The sequence below is a fragment of the Ostrinia furnacalis genome, unplaced genomic scaffold (genome assembly GCF_004193835.3).
Source record: "Ostrinia furnacalis isolate ACB-3 unplaced genomic scaffold, ASM419383v2 OfSCF7316, whole genome shotgun sequence".
Lineage (NCBI taxonomy): Eukaryota > Metazoa > Arthropoda > Insecta > Lepidoptera > Crambidae > Ostrinia > Ostrinia furnacalis.
The window spans coordinates 188,387-203,298 of record NW_021137555.1 but is presented as its reverse complement, the minus strand read 5'-3'; the positions used below and the strand labels follow the sequence as shown (position 1 = coordinate 203,298).

Here is a 14,912-nt window from a genome sequence, read left to right as displayed (position 1 = left end):
TTAAGTTGGAAAACTGAAGGTGATTTAAAAAAACAATGATGGTTGTACGCATTTCAAATTCATATGCCATTTCACGGGTAGTTAATAAGTTCACGCAGGTATGTCTCAGAGTGAACTACGAGTAACTCTATATTTCTAAGTTTGACTTCAGGATTCATGTCTATGTATACGTAACGTTTCTATCCCTCTGCTTCCCCCTTAATAATCCATATTATCCCTCTCTCAATAATATAACTACGAGTATTCACTTTCAATATTCACTGCACTGAAACTATAAGCTACATTTGATACGTCAGTAAATTCATATCGCTCTATAACACGTCAGTGTCTTCCGATCTGCTATAACAATCGTGTCTTTAGGGCTACCTCTTCATCATATAGGTATATCGTCAGTCGATAAAGTTATAGGAAAATAAATCTTCTTACCTATCACTGGTTTACTAAAATATTAGGTATACTAGTTGTATTTTCTAAAAGTTCAAATGTTGGCTCTGTGACAGCGTCGAAATATTAATGCGAAAGCAGTCGACAGTTAATGTCGCAGAAATGAATCTAATATGGCGAAATTGTTAATTGAAATGCCTGTCGATTTTTCAAATGAAAATGCAGAATTTTAAATTCCATTGCAAAATAGAAAGAGTCGTTAGTCCGCATCCTGAGTTAAGCGTCTTCATAAACTAAGGCGAAAGCCGAAGATACAATTCAACAATAAATAAATGTAGGTTAGCCTTAACAACATAAATGTAGAGACGAGTTAGAAGACGTCGTAGACAGCCCTGACAACGCCTAGTAGATAATAGAATATAATGTATGGAAGCGCCACAATGGAGCAGGCGACATGTCCGGCGGCCGACCGATATGGGGGGTGGAAATAATTGTACTATTTATAATATTAACCCTATGCGTATAAATAGTTAGCAGTCTTCTAACTAGGCGTATAAAGTTCGTGTTAGGAAATAATTATAATGACTTTTAAAAGCAAAGTTGAACCTGAAACCATTTTGATGGACAAATAATAAGGTTAAAACAGTTACATTGACTTCATCAATATATTTGACGCATAGTTGATCTGAATTATTCTCAATAGACAATTAAACCAGTTTAACTTCACAATATCAGTCTTTTTCAGTTAAAAAGCATATTTTCTAGGAGAGAAATTTTATACGTCTGACTAGCATGTGCAACTTCTCAGCCATATAAAAACCCTTCCTTTATGTTTAACATTATTATTACAAAACGATCAAAGACGAACGCACCCTATTTTCGTTAGGCCAATGTTAATAATGAGTTTTTTTACTACCTGTTCGGTGCATCCTGCTTGTGGGAAGGTGGAATAAATATTAGAGAACATTATTCAAAATAATAGGATATCTATTAGCATAAAGTCTTCATAAACATAATAACGTAACAAATTCATCTTGGATTATGTCCAGAGATCCATCCATATTATATAATATAAAGAACTTAAACCTTCTCAAATAGGTAATAATAACATCCTCCTATCTTAAAATGGACTTCAGAGGAAACCATTAAGCTTTTTGCGTTCCCCGAATACCAAAACAGTGACTCAAACTAGGCTGCGATATAACGCCACGAAACCTTCCTAAGTACTGACATAAATATTCAGGCTTTAGACACAATATCCGAGGGGCTTTAAACAACTACAATCTACAATATTGAACTGACGGGGACGCGATTCAACACATCCTACCGTTAATAAACTAAGCTCATTGTTGGCTATGGTAGACGCCTTTTCAGTAAAATATTTCCATAGACACGGAATGAAGGTAAATTATTTGGAAAATGAGCACCCAATAATCCATAACGGATAAATATGTAATTGTACGATAGTATTGCTTGATTTCAGATTGCTTTGACAAACTTTGACACACTGACTTTAAAATGTTTTGGAAAACCTGTTGCAAGCAAGGTAAGGCAACATAATAACAAAAACTCTAATAAGATTGAGCAAACATTGGGCATCCTAGTCGGAAAGCTTACTGTGCACAGAAACAAGCACAGGATGTCCAAAATCGAAATCAAAAATATTTTATTCAATTTAGACCACTAGTGGCACTTAAGAACGTCAAAATACAGTAAATAAAACAAAAGGTAATGAAGCAAGTTAATGTCACGTGATGAAAGATACGTCTCTACATTTTTTAACTACGAATTTATGGTGTCTGTTAAAACTGATACAATAAAATTGAATAAGAAGAAGTGAGACATATACCTTCTTAATACATCATTTTACTACGTAGCTATGTATATTATTTATCAGCAGACTGTCAAGTTAGGTTCATCTACTAGAAATCTTTGTCTTGGATCTTTTGTAATCAAAACCAAACAAAACACTAACGTCTCTAGTATCATGCATCTTACTTTAACTTTGACAAACGTCAAAAATCTGTCAAACTCCATAAAAAAAACGCCGGTTATCGTTATAGTTATGGTCAAAGTTAGGTGGAGCAACTCAGCCTTAGTGTTTGGGAGAAATTAGAGTCCTACTGGTTCAATTTGTTCTGAGTACGGTCTACGCCCACGCAAAACCACTGTTTGAATTTCCCAGAGCCGAGTGATATATTTGAACTACGAAGTCATTGTGCTTTACAAAATATTTGGTAAATATTACTTTTCTACATAACTTCTGTGCTTTTCAGTTTTCTGTGTCATTTGGTACTTCATTTCATACTTCAAAGTTTTATAGTTATCTTATTAGATTATTAGGTGTCTTGACATGTTTATATTTAGTAGTGATAAGAAATGCATAGTTATAAAACGATCAAATTGGTAGCTATGTTACAATGTCATAATATATTATTTACTTTAGTTACATAATTAGTAAATTCATTATGGTTAATAATACTGGTGTAGGCCATAAATGTAATTGTTTGTTGTTCTGAATAAAATTATATTAAATTAGCAACTACAAATTAACTATAAACAACCAGAAGGATAACGAAGTGATCTTATAAGGGTTCCTTTTCCTTTTGTGGTACGGAACCCTCAGAAATAAGTTCTCATAACTTTCAGGAGGGTTAAAATAGTGGGAGCTTTCTTCCGCAACGGCTAAAAGGAAAGCTGTGTTCTTTGGGAAATTAAATTTCACTCCACAAAAATAACGAACGAAAACAGAAATATCGTTTCACCTGCGCACCACCCATTGATAGATTGATTGAAAACGAGTGACTCGTAAAATGACTGTCGAATAGCCGATTTTTAAAGTTAAAATCGCCTGAAAGTTGATTGTGTTGGAGAAATACCAATTCACGAAAACGTGGTTAAAATGAATAAAAAAGAGCATAGAATGAGGTTGATTTCTATTTATCGCCGATAAATATTCAACTTTAAATGCACTTTATTTTCTGAAACAGCAAACAACTAACCCTCTTAAAACTTTAGTTTTTGAATGTTGGTAATTATGTGAGCACCTAATTTTGAAAACGGCTATAGTTCGAAAACGCAATCTCCATGATGATTATTTACTGCTAAAAGCTGTATAATGAGCATCTCAGTGATAAGAGATTTCATAAACCAAACGTCACAGGCTAAGTTGTTTCATATTTTGTCAAGCTTGAATAAAAAAGTTAGATACCGGCCATCTGGCCAAAAAACCTAGTCGAACTTTGTGAGGTTTTATTAAAAATTGAAGGCAGAAGTTTTTCGGATCGTTTTGGACAAATTCATCGGGTGCACAATTAAAGTCACGTCGTCAGGGGTCGTCAATATAAACATCTTAGTTCTTTATTCAATTTGTATTTAAGCAGGAGTATTTGAGTACCTACTAATTTATGAAGATGTAATGGTACTATTTTTAGATTTACGTGGAAAAGTTGTTTATTATGATAGACGTCTAATTATTGTAGCTTAAATATTATGCTCTATCATTTTTATGACTCTCTCAGCTCTACGCTTTGAAACGCAATGGCGGCGGCAGCAGTAATATGGAATGCAATAAGTATCATTTCCATTCCGACTGTTCGGATATCTGTTATTAATGCTCGTTATTTGAATCTACGTCGATATGTCGTGCTTTCTAAACGAATTTCTGATTAAATGAGATTATAGAACTCAACTACTAATTTTCCAATTAATATTATTTTGGATTTAGAAACTAATCGATACCACCTCTTCCATCTCTTTTTAATTTCGATAGATCGGCTCGGAAACCTTTTCTTTTGTCATCTGTGACATATTTTTTAGATTGATTTTTCAATCATCGGCTTTAAACTTTTTCCTGAAAAATAAGTTTCAGTATGGAAAATAATATGTCAAACTTTATTCCTCAGTTAGAAGATACGATTGAAAAATCTGCCCTAAGTTGAGAGGGCACTTGTTTTGTGCTCGCAAATCCTTCATCTAATATTATTTGTGCAAAATTCGAGATAAACGCCGATTACGGATATTGGCTACCTGTAAACGACCGAGATCCTAAATATGAAAGGAGGCCATTTCCCATGTTTGCAGCCATCCTCAAATTTTATTTGCCGCTTGCCATGGAAATTTATAGAGGGTTAATATTTCGCTGTGGGTGTTCCCCATAATGGAATTAGCATTCAGTAAAATCATTGTAAAAAAAGATATTCATAAGAAAATACCTTATACTGTCATTGTTACATAAAAGTTACTTGTTACGTACAATGAAAACAACTGTTTTTCCATCGAATCTCTGAAATAGCTGGACCAATTTTAACAGAAATTACACTGGCTCATAGCTGACATTGTAAGTATAATTATTTCGAAATGAATATCATTAAGGTTTCCGCGTAAAAAACTATAGTCATCAATAAGAGTAAGCGCACACCGTTGATTTTTAGTTGGCCGATAGTTGTGCCTGATTTCAAATTGTATGAAGAATCGGCCAAATCGAATCGGCGTAGTGTGCGCACTCCCATACATGCCCATACTGATCAACTGCCCGAGTAAACTATCGGCCAACTAAAAATCAACGGTGTGCGCCTACTCTAAAACAAACAAACAAAGTGTCAGTCCGTCAAAGTTTTAGTCGGGCCTAGACAAGTGTAACCTTTTGATCGCTTCGAAAATCGAAACCCGTTCACGTAGCGTAGTTAGTATAAATAACTAACTACATATACATAAAACGCCAGAGCGAAGGAATTCGAAACTACAACTGTCAAATACCACTTGTCTAGGCGGGCTTATTATTATTATTACTGAACCTACTCCATCTACCGCTATTACCGTCCACAATCCACTTTCTATCCCAACCCTGCCGAGTGTTTTGTTTTAATTTATTGGACCGAAAAACTTGAGGGGCGTCCTGTTTTTTTACCAGCGCCAAATATCTTTTGCGCGGCAGTAAATAAAATCCGCAAGAACAGGATAGGGGAACCCCATTTGTTATACTTATATGTATAGGAAAGCAGAAAAATAGCGCTATAAATACTGTCAATAGTAATCAGCTGTTTCATTTTAAACTGATCATAATATTATCCACGTGAACTCTATTTTTAAGTTGAGATAAAGTTAAAAAACAAATATTAGCAAATGGGATTGTTAGTACCTATTATTATTTCTTGAATATTGTTACAATAATTTACATAAACATGTTTAGTTGCAAATCTTTTTTTTTATGCATAATAAGGTAGGTATTTGACCACAATCGCACCTGGTGTTAGGTGGGATGCAGTCTAGGATGGTACATCGAATTAAGAGTCTTAGGTAGGCCTCTATAACTATCCTATAATCCTCAAAATTGTGACTACGATAAGTACGAATGTTAACTCTACAACTATTTGCCTAACTTCTATTCTAATAGACTTGAATCAAAATTAACCATGTTATTGTACAAGTTACAAAGGCAAACTTTATGACATTATGGCATTCCTTTTCAAACATTGGGCGATGCAAAAAATTAGAGTACTTTTATGGTTTCTAGCGACAACATCAAGTGTAGAGTCATTATAGCAGCTTATTTCAGTATGGACATAATAGTATCTACATTAATATAATTGTGGTAATACAGAAAGCTCAGTAGACCCTGTTATTACTAACAATCAGTATCGGCTTTCCAGGACGTCGTTATTCCGAGTCATTATTCTCTGGAGTTTTAATCTGGAGTCGGGCAACCCCAATTATTTCACAGCTCCCATCTTATACACTTTTATTTTTTTCGAGTTGTTTTGATAAAATATTTAATAAAAATACGTACTACTGTTTAGAAAGAAAAAGTCAATATGGCCACTACAATTCTGCGGCTCTATATTTCCTAAATTCCGTGGCTTACGATGAAATCATTTTGGAAAGAACAGATTTTTTTGGATTTTCCGTATTGACGATTTGCTTACTTAGTAACTATTGTTTTTGTTTTAAATATACGCGTAATTTTTTAAATATTATAAGATAAGATGATGCGTCCGATGTTTTAAGTGGTCTTTTCCTTAATCTTATACATAGTTATGCAGTTATATTATGAAGCAAATACACGTTCAAACAAACTTGATCATTATCTTTTGCTTGTGTAAGCATGAGTCATACAACAACAAAAGTACCTGCACTAAAATAATTGAGTTGTATCCATCATTGATGGCACGATGGCACTAATCCATGCAATCATTAAGAACACTATTACGAGTACTACTACAACATAGCGGTTTCAATAAACATAATATTATGTAATACATACTTATACTTCAAAAGTATTTCTATCCGATTTTGAAGAATTTTGGTATAAGGTAAAAGACTTTACTGTGCCTACTCTCTGAAAGAGGTAGTAGTAGGTATGAAGTAATGTTTTTGCTGGTACTTTTTTCTACTATTAATATCCGAAGTCTACCAGGGTGAAACTGTGTGCAACAACTAGTAAATAACAAACCAAAAGCGCGGTGCAAAATGCATTGTGTGAAACTGTAGTTTAAAATTTCTTTCACGAGTGTGCCCTTGTACGACTAAACGGCAAATTAAAGTGGTGAAAGCCGCCATAGTATGGCATATACATGGTGTATACCTACATGAGGGCTGATTAAATCGCGCAGCTACTCGTGAAATGGCCGCACAAAGGTGAAAATGTATGGTTGTACCTACGTGTCTATGAAATTGTATTCGTGGTCGTTGCAATTCTTTACGAATCTTTAATGGAACGGTCTCAAATGAAATGTGTTGTACACACGAGCTACAAGCTCTATTTAGGGGTAGATAATAAATAAATCTATTCCTACATAATATAAAAAAAAGTGTTTATCACTTGTGCTCTATGCCTTCCGAAACCATTGATTAGATTGTGATGAAACTTTGGTAAAGTGTTCTGAGACGCCCGTAAAGGTTTTAAGCCCAACTTTATGTTGAAGCTTTGCAAATAATTACACCGTTCGTTTCAGCCAAATGACGTCCACTGCTGGACAAAGGCCTACCCCAAGAACTTCTATAACGACCGATCCTGCGCTGTCCGTATCCAAGCTCTACCCGTTAATTAATTACATAATATGACTAATTACATAATCTAATCAATAACAATTATTGTTTTGTTATAAACTATCTCACTAAATCGCTTGACCCACATTCCCTATATCGAGACGTTTTCCGCGTCCCTACAATATTCAAATTTTCCCTGCGCGAAAGTATTTTCGCAGTCCCGACAGCGGAAGTCTCCCGAAAACTCGCGATAAACAATGTAAACGTCCCGGCAATTTACCTCCGTCCTTCTCGGAGGACATTGACAGAGTGCCGCTATTAAACATTGCCGTCAAATCATACAAACGAGCCCTATCTCGATAGGTCAGCTACACATGCGTAACAGCAATTGCACCAAGCCAATTGATTGGTGCTAGGGCCTGTTCTAAGTCTGGCTAGCTACCACCATCTTACCGAAGCCTGTCATCATAACAACAATGTTAACAGCATTGTTGTGTTCCGATAGTTGGCGACCTGCGGCCTGATCATCAGGTTAGATGCAGGTCAAGAACTTCCTTGTTGTGGATATAAAAAAGTCACCAAATACAACAACAAAATCGAATACATTTTAATGGGTCTCTCACCATAATATTAGCAAGCTGCCGAACATACATTACCCTTCATTGTGTTGGCAATGAGCCATGATGATGGCATTTTTGGGTAAAACACCGACTATTCAAGTTTGACCGGAAGCAGGTCGTTTGTCCACCACCGTGACGCGACATCCGTACACACCTACGTGCGACAGAGAAGGAAAATGGGTAGTGTATACAGCCGTCTAGCACACACGCTATCAGCTGATCGAGCTAGCAGGTGATAAAAACTCAATGACTCAATAAAAATAAGCGTGGTAATTTGCGTCTAGCAAGAAAGTGGAATGAATCGTGGTTTTTATTCGTCACAGATTTGTTGACGTTGTTAATCTTATTATTTTTTATTTAATTAGAAAACGAACAAGACGTCCCTTTTTATTTATTTTGTTGAGTACAACGACTCGATCTGCTGGACACTTGAAAATTCGAACGCTAAAATTGATGTTTGGTATTATTTTATGATTTCACGTTAGCATATTTACTACTATTTATTTAGCAAAATATTACTTTTGCAGAGAATTAATTTAATTAACGCCCACTAATTGGATCGTTAGAACGTAAGTGAAGCCAAACAAAATCGCAACATGACACTGGCCGATTACTCTGCAATTCCCTTGAAAATAACATGTTAAACGAAAATAACAATTAATATTTTCAATACGCACAGTCACACATTATTTTAAAAAGTTAAAATTATAGACACAGATAACAAAACAAACTAGAAAACTAATTAACATTCCAAACAAAACAAACCTTCACAAGAATACGCCCACTAGTCACCACCCACTAAATCACAGTAAAAAAAAACAACACAAGTTTGAGAATTCACTAATATTAGTTAAACTTTGACACTGGCCACAAATAAAAAAGACACGGTATTTTTAAAATTAAAACGTAAAATAAAAAACGATCACAGTTCCATTTTCGAAAGCGCACACGTTCGAACAGGCAGGTAATGTCAAACTGACTAATTGTTTCACCAAAGATAACAATGGTTGATAAACATGGATTGTTCGCGCCCAACGACGTTTTGTGACGTCGGCCGAGTAGGTAATGTGATTTACACGGATTCGCCTTGTAGAACAAGCCGGCTATATCGATTTTTCTATTTGTTTAGCCGGTAAAGTTAGTTGCATACGTAGTTCATATTAATTATAGGTTCAACAATACGTTTATTTTGATAGCGATTTACTTATAGATAGGTACCTACACCATTTGATTTAACGCAAACCAAGAAAATACATGTACATAATATGTATTTAGTTTCTTTTGATTTATTTTCATTTAATATCGGTCCATCTCTCTCTGTTCAAAACTGCATATTGCTTTACCTAAATAATAAATTCACCCGAATGATATAACCATTTCATGAAAAGCAATCAAATAGGTAATTGGAATTCATTTAAATGCAAACGAAATAAACATTAATTCCAACCTGCGTTAAATATGGTAAGTTGCGATTTATTAAATTTCTCATTTGCTCATCTATTGGATCTCAGTTAAGCCGATTTCGGATTCCATTTCGTTTGACCTATTTATTTAAAACCAATGCACAATTTTTTTAACCCTTTACTATGAGGTCGCACTGTGCGCGTGGACGCACAGTGGGACACACGAACCAATCACATAGCTCTATTCTACGCTGTGCGTTGATTTGCTGCTTCACTTAAGCAAGTATCGTTTGTGAATACGGGCGTAAGCATCCATGTTTACAGTTAATTCCTGCGATAAAATAGTTAAACATGAGTCACATCTCATTTGTGTAATTTGTGTTAGGCATTGCCTAATGTCTAAGGTTGATAATGTACTATGCACTTAACTCGTTGAAAGATCCCGTTTATATAACTAAACCAACGCGTTGTAGATATTAAATTTGCTTTCATGGTTCTCATTAGCATTAGATGCAACTACGAGTACCTATAGTTATTCTGTAGTACTCGTAAAAAGATTTTACTATTGTGTAGTTTCTTACTTATCGATTTATTGACCCACTTTCCATTTCTTGACAAGTCACAAGTCTTAGTATTTAAAAAAATCGCACAAACTTCATGAAACTACTGAAAATTATTTACAGCCGCGCGCGTAGGTAGGATCCCACAAAACTGGAGATTGGAATTCGAATTACAAATTCGAACGGATATTTTGCGGGACACTGCAAACGGGATGTTCGTGTAACGTTAATTTTAAAACACGTATACCACTAAACTTGCAAAAACGGTATAACTCCGTGGGAATAAGCCTTAGTAGAACTGGCTGAGAGTGCTACGAAGATAGAAGAAGAAATACTGCAGCTGAAGAAAAAACAAGAGACATTGAATCGAATACGAAATTAAAGTCACGGGAAAAAGTGAGTGTTTTCTAAATCAGTGCAGCCACCCAAACAAGCAGCGTGCTAGTGAGGCGAGCGGTCGTAAACTCTAATTAACTGGCCCCTGACAAATGATCCCCTCATTACAGTCACACAACTGGTTTAGCTGCTGGAGGGTCACTTAAAGCAACGCTTCACTGACAGCGGGGAACTGAAATTTCGTTTTTCAGCTGATGTTTGCTTAAGATTAGCACAAAGTCACCCAAATAAGCAGTTTACTTGTGAATGGTCTTAAACTTTAATTACCTGCAGATTTAGCCACAGGACTGCCACTTTTAGCGGCACATCAAGGATACCTATGTAGGTAATCGTGATAGAAAAGGCTCAAAAACTGAACTTCGACGAACATTTCTTCGATATTATGTTATGACATGACTTTACTCAGACACTATCCGACAAAGGCATTTTGCCTTTGGAAGTTTTTCATGATTTATTTTCTAGGTATAAAGTTTTACACATCTTCCTAAACACAGAACATAGAAACCTCTTTATAAGTTCTGTGTTCCTAAATCTGCTGTGGTTGATCGATACGAATTTCTTAAACAAACCGACAGTTCGCCGAATCCTGAAACGTCCTTCAACAGCTTACACGCTTACTGCCAAGCCACGGCTTTAGCCAGACCCAAACAACTGCCGTTTTGTCTAACGACTCGGTTAATTACTGAGCTCGTGGTATGAATGTACTCGACTGCCTGCCACTATTTCAGGGGGTAAACCGCTTCGCGTTACTATTGTTTAATCGTCACCCTCAAGTCCGTACTTCATCAAATGATTGACATTAATAATACATTGTACCAACATCACATCAATTGTTATCTTAGTACTATGGCAACTAAATGAATATTCATGAATACTACAAAGAATTTCCATGACTTCAGGTAGAAAACCTCATTTTCATGACTCTCATATACAAAACTAACAGGTCAACTAGGAATATGATGCATGTTTTTTTTCTTATACCTATACAAATTATAAAGAATCGCGAGGATACATATAACTTAGAAATCATTTATCATAGATTAGAACTACATAACGTAGCCCAAATTCAAAACAAAATATGTCATATTTAGGAGTGGGNTAAGAGTCATTTACAGTAGTAAAGTTTGAAAAAAATATTGCTGTGAAATACAGAATCACTTTCGTGGCATCAAAAAATTCAAAACGTTAAAGCTTCCAAACGAGACTCACTATTTGACTGATTTACTGAGAATACAATCTTCACATCAAGCGCTACAATTTTTGTTTACAAAAAGTTCAAATAAGTTAGAAATAAAATTCGCCACGAAGGTGACGATGAGAACCGTGGCGATGAGAAATACCCGAGTATAATATCTCATGTCTCAATGCAGCAATGCATGGTTTATTGAATTATGGATGCAAAATAAAATTTTCTTACGTAAATACATCTTTAGGTAATTTCAACCTGTTGTCGTATACACCTGACTTATATCTGTATATATATATCTTTCGTAAAATAAGGAAACAATACAGCACTTAGATGTGAATCAAGTTTCCTCATGCCGGCGTCTTGCTTGGTTGATGACAATAGTCGCTAATTAACTGGCATTATATTTTAACCAGGAACTCCGCCGATCTATTATGATAATCACGATTACATGATTTGGACATGATAACGGTTAAAAATGAAATAAAGTAAGTAGGCAGCAATATTGTTCGTACTGACTAAGGCGAACTTGTACTTACTAACAGATAAACGAACTTATAAAGGTAAGAACGTTAATACCGAAATATACATATTGTAACCTCTGCTACTCTAGTGACTAGCAGTACTCGTATAAGAAGAAGTCCACAGCATGCTTCTTCTCTTCAACTCTCCCTCAAGATTTATCAAAAGGTACTTCAGTCTTAAATTCAAATCATTGAACTGCTATTTTTATCATAAACTCATAGAATAATCCATTTCTAAGAACTGATAAGAATAAAATTGTACGAGCCTCAGGATATCGACGTAGTATCGCCTGCCTAATGTGGATTAGAGGAGTTAATGGCCTCCTTACTTCATACTGTAAGATGGTATTACGCCGTACTAAGGTCTCTTCCTAAGCTTATAAAGTATTTGTATCAACCGGAACTTGATAATTGTTCATAAAGCACTATTAAAAGAAAATAAATTATAGGAACATACATAAGATGTCACATTATTCAGCTTCATGTACTGTCATACTTAAACAAACAAGTTAGATAGAGTCTGTAAAGAAAACAAACAATATCGCATAATTAATTAACCCGTTCAGGGTTCTAGCTAAATCAATAAAGTGCACATTGTGTGCTAAACAAATGGCCGCAGTCATCATTCCCACGGACTCCGCATTTTTTATGATTGACTATTAACCTCTAAGCACTCGATACTTTTGAAGCCACTCCAGAACTGAGAGGTTTTTTACATATTTCTGCGTTAAGTGTGTAAGCTAATCGTTTTCAGCAAAACGCCCGCGTTATAATGTTAAAACTCTGTTAACCTTTTAAAACCGAAACCGCTGATCTTGGTCATACCTACTTGCAATGCATCGGCATCCTAAGGAAAGTCAGATGTTTTAAATAAACCTTACAGAATACAGGAAGGAAAAAATCTTTATCAAACTGAATATCCCGAACATTCTTGCAGAATCACTCAGGTATTTTATGATATTGTGTAATATTGATTTAAAGAAACATATTTTTCATAAATACCATAAACCACTTTCTGGGGTCTAAGCGAGTTAATAAGCAATGAGTAGAAAGAATAATAGCTACAATAGCCTAATTATCTGCACGTGGTTATAGAGCGTGATTTGTGGTTGTTTTGAATTAAAATGGTGCGGAAATAAACAGTTGGGAAAACTACTTTCATAATAATGATTTATTTAGTGCTCTAGAAATGATGTTGAGTGAAAACCGCAACGTATTTAATGGTATAGATCTATCTACCTACTTCTAAAATTATATTATTTATACTCGTATTACCTACACACATGAATCGATGGCCAGCTTGAGAAATATGTACAAGATACAAGTGTAGTTATTTCAATCTTTTAAATGTCCGATATCAGCCCTCTCTCTTCTTTAAGGTGTCGAGATTGATTCTTTTCTGATATCCACAATCAAAAGATAACTTTTTCCAAAATACATTTACATTATGCAATGCATGTATACTAAGCTCAGACCGCACTCCTCACAGACCCATGCAAAACTGGGTCATCAGGATGCTAGATCATTAAATGCTCAATCAGAAAAGTCCTCGATGAGTCTCTACAGAATCAATCGACGACGACCTGTCGATTAAGTATCGATTATTCGTATTTAACGATCATTATCGCATTAGCATCCGATTAGATTTAACCATGCATTACGCAGGCTGAAGGCGGTCGGGTGTGAGAAACAAGTAAATGAGGATTCCTTCTAGAATGCATATTCATTTGATAGCTTGTTTGAGGAAATCCAGTCTTGAATCAAATGTACTTCGAAGAATGTTTTGCATTCGATCATTTTCATAGTTAGCAGGACCATACTTACGTTTTCATAGTTACGTTAAACCATACAGGGTGAAATTTAAATCATTGGCATCCTTTTAATATAAGACTCTACTCATGATCATAGTACATTTCCCAATTATGAGAACTATCCAATGAGTATCATGCATGAGTGAGAGTCTTATTTTCAAAGGATTCCAACGATTTAAATTTCACCCTGTATATGTCTCAGTCTCAGTCATCATCTTTACCCGCATATCTAGTGTAAACCTGTAAAATTTTGTCTCCGAGTCAAATGATTCCGAAAAGTTATTTTCGCATCTAAAGAAGTGATAGAATGAATAGGTAATTTTATTGCACAATAGATGAATGTAATTGATCCATTTTTAACTTCAAGAAGTATCGATGTAATTATTGCATTGCTATTGCTATTGCTATTATAGCAGCAACAAAAACTTACAATATTAATAACGTTTTTACTGCTAATAACACAGAATAATGAAATACAGCCTACTCAGCAACAATACGCGTCTCGCTTGCAGTTAGAAAGTGGAAAGTTGAAATATTATTTCATTACCAGTTAGTTGGGTTCACATTGTCACTTTTAGAGCTCTGTGGAATTTCATCGCAAGTAAATAAAATAGTTGTCTTGTATTACTACTTTACTCAGTATAGTGCACGGACAAAATTATTTGATAAGCGTCGCGTCGTTTTTTTTTGTGTTAAATGAATATATCAATACAAGTGTAGGTTTGTTGTCGACACGAAAAGAAGAAGAAGAATACAACGCTAAAAAGTTTTGATATCAATTACCACTAATCAAAAGCTATTAATTTAACAGCACTTCACATAAAGTAACCTACTGTATAGTTGTTGCAATTTACGAAGGCGAGTGAGCCAAAAGTTTTGATAGACATTACATTACACTATCGTTATGTGCATGTACATACACGAACACGCACAAGTAAAGCTCACTCGCCTTCGTGAGTTGCAAGAAGAATGACTACATTTTTGAGCTCAAAAATTCAAATAAAAGGGACATGAGATCCTAGAGGTCTTTGATCCTGATCA

The 14,912-nt window shown here is 35.1% G+C and overlaps 1 protein-coding gene across 4 annotated transcripts in view; it reads right to left on the bottom strand.

Annotated features, from left to right (window-relative positions):
- sdt (MAGUK p55 family member stardust) overlaps positions 1–14,912 on the bottom strand; it is a 135,020-nt gene that overhangs the window by 79,095 nt on the left and 41,013 nt on the right. The gene's annotated exons all lie outside the window — the stretch shown is intronic.